The 2,368-nt window shown below is 42.0% G+C and overlaps 1 pseudogene; it reads left to right on the top strand.

Annotated features, from left to right (window-relative positions):
• Window positions 1–603: 603 nt before the first annotated feature.
• LOC123809918 lies at window positions 604–1,594 on the top strand (annotated as a pseudogene).
• Window positions 1,595–2,368: the final 774 nt, after the last annotated feature.

The raw sequence follows: 2,368 nt of genomic DNA, 5'->3' as shown, positions 1-2,368 counted from the left end.
TTTGTTTCTTTTCCCAGAGGAGCTTGGAATATACGGTAGAGGTTGGCAGATGTTGGTAGACATAAGGGTGACTTGTGGCACGAGTTCAAGCTTCACATGTACACACCCATTCTGAGATGCAGATTGGGTAGGTCAGAGTAAATAGAATGGAGATGCACATTTTCATCAAGTACCACTGAATATGCTGATGAGCTTAATTTGAAGCCAGTATCTGAAGAACTGATTTAGGTAAACATGAGAGTCTTTGATGCAACTTTTTCTGTGTGAAGTGTCATATTCCAGGGCAAAAGAGGGAAAATCTAGTATTTTAAGCGGCACTGAAATAATATATCATAGTTAGATAGAAAGCAAACTATTCATTCCTGTGTTCAAACAACCATAGGTATTCACTTGCCTAAATTCTGTACAGGAAATTGAACTCCCATCTCTTTTAAAACATTTCCAGCACCAAACTCTGTGCTTCTGTGACACTGAAGTTTAACTCACCTCAAGCTTTATACTCCAGTAAAGAAGTCATAATTTCGCCTTTCTGCTGGTGGATGCTGCTGAGTAAGCAGTGTTAAAGTCTCCCCTCCTGCAGTCATCACGTGTAAGTTGGAGTCTCCCAAAGAGCCTGAACCACTGCGGAAGCAATTTATTGGAGGTTCAAGGTTTGAAACAGCAGATGAGAGCCCGAGGAGCCATTCTGAGCAGTGGGGAACACTCACAGGCTGTGTGGTGATGAGAGATCCAGACACCAAGCACTCCAGAGGCTTTGGGTTTGTTGCGTACACCTCTGTGGAGGTGGATGCCGCCAGGAATGCAAGGCCTCACGAGGTGGGCGGAAAAGTCATGGAACCAAAGAGGGCTGTCTCGAGAGAAGATTCTCAAAGACCTGATGCCCACTTCACTGTGAAAAAAGAATTTTGTTGGTAGTAGTAAAGAAGATACTGAAGAACATCACCTAAGAGATCATTTTGAACAGGATGGGAAAACTGAAGTGATCGAAATCATGACTGACTGAGGCAGTGGCAAAAAGAGAGGTGTTGCTTTGGTAACCTTTGATGACCATGACTCTGTAGACAAGATCGTCATTCAGAAATACTGTGCTGTGAATGGCCACACCTGTGATGTAAGAAAAGCCCTGTCTAAGCAAGGGCTGACTAGGGCTTCATCCAGCCAAAGAGTTTGAGGTGGTTCTGGAAACTTCGGAGGCGGTTGTGGAGGTGGTTTTGGTGAGAATGACAACTTTGGTGGTGGCGGAAACTTCAGTGGTTGAGGTGGCTTTGGTGGTAGCCATGGTGGTGGTGGACATGGTGGCAGCGGGGATGGCTGTAATGGATGTGGTAATGATGGAAGCAACTTCGGTGGTGGTGGAAGCTGCAATGATTTGGGCAACTACAACAATCAATCTGGAAATTGTGGACTCATGAAGGGGGAAAACTTTGGAGGCAGAAGCTCTGGCCCCTGTGGTGGTGGAGGCCAATACTTTGCCAAACCACAAAACCCAGGTGTCTGTGGTGGTTCCAGCAGCAGCAGTAGCTATGGCAGTGGGATCGGTTTTAATTACTGCCAGAAAAAAAAGCTTAGCAGGAGAAGTGAGCCACAGAAGTGACAGGGAAGCTACAGGGTACAGCAGATTTGTGAACTCAGCCAAGCACAGTGGTGGCAGGGCCTAGCTGCTGCAAAGACTATTTTAGACAGTACTCCTGTGAATGGAGAACAAACTGGAGGACTGGGTTTGTGACTAATTGTATAACAAGTTATTTTGTTCCTGTTCTGTGGAAAGCGTACAGCATTCCAACAAAGGGTTTTAATGTAGGGTTTTTTTTTGCACCCATGTTGTTGATTGCTAAATGTAATAGTCTGATCATGACACTGAATAAATATGTCCTTTTTAAACAATGTGCTATGTACAGTTAGTCTATTCTGAAGCTGTCTTGGTAAATTACCTCAACAGTGTGATGTTAGAATTCCTTCAGAGTGATACCAGGTTCCATCTGAAATTTATTTACAACCTCCTTGGGCATACAAGCCATTGTCTTCAGAGACCTTGGTGTAGTCGAATTAATAAGATACTGTGCTGTGACCTGGAGTTCACCATTAAAAGGGTCATCCCAGCAGAGTCATTGAGTTTATTTGTTTTTTAAAGATCTTTGGCACATTTTGTTCAATATATCTAAATTGAATTATGGTACCAGATAAAATGATAGATGGGAATAAAGCTTGTAAATGATCCATTATCATGTGTAGTCAATAAACAATTTAATATCTTCTTGAAAAAAAAACAAAAGAAAATAATTCTTTTTTATTCATTTCAGTGAATACTTCTGGTTTAGTTGATACTTTCTGTTAATTTTATTCTTTTGTTTTCCTTTTATTTTATTTT

Source organism: Phyllostomus hastatus, unplaced genomic scaffold (assembly GCF_019186645.2).
Source record: "Phyllostomus hastatus isolate PE091 unplaced genomic scaffold, TTU_PhHast_1.1 phas_scaffold_585, whole genome shotgun sequence".
NCBI lineage: Eukaryota > Metazoa > Chordata > Mammalia > Chiroptera > Phyllostomidae > Phyllostomus > Phyllostomus hastatus.
Note: the sequence above shows the minus strand (reverse complement) of the source record. Positions and strands in the feature narration are given on the sequence as shown.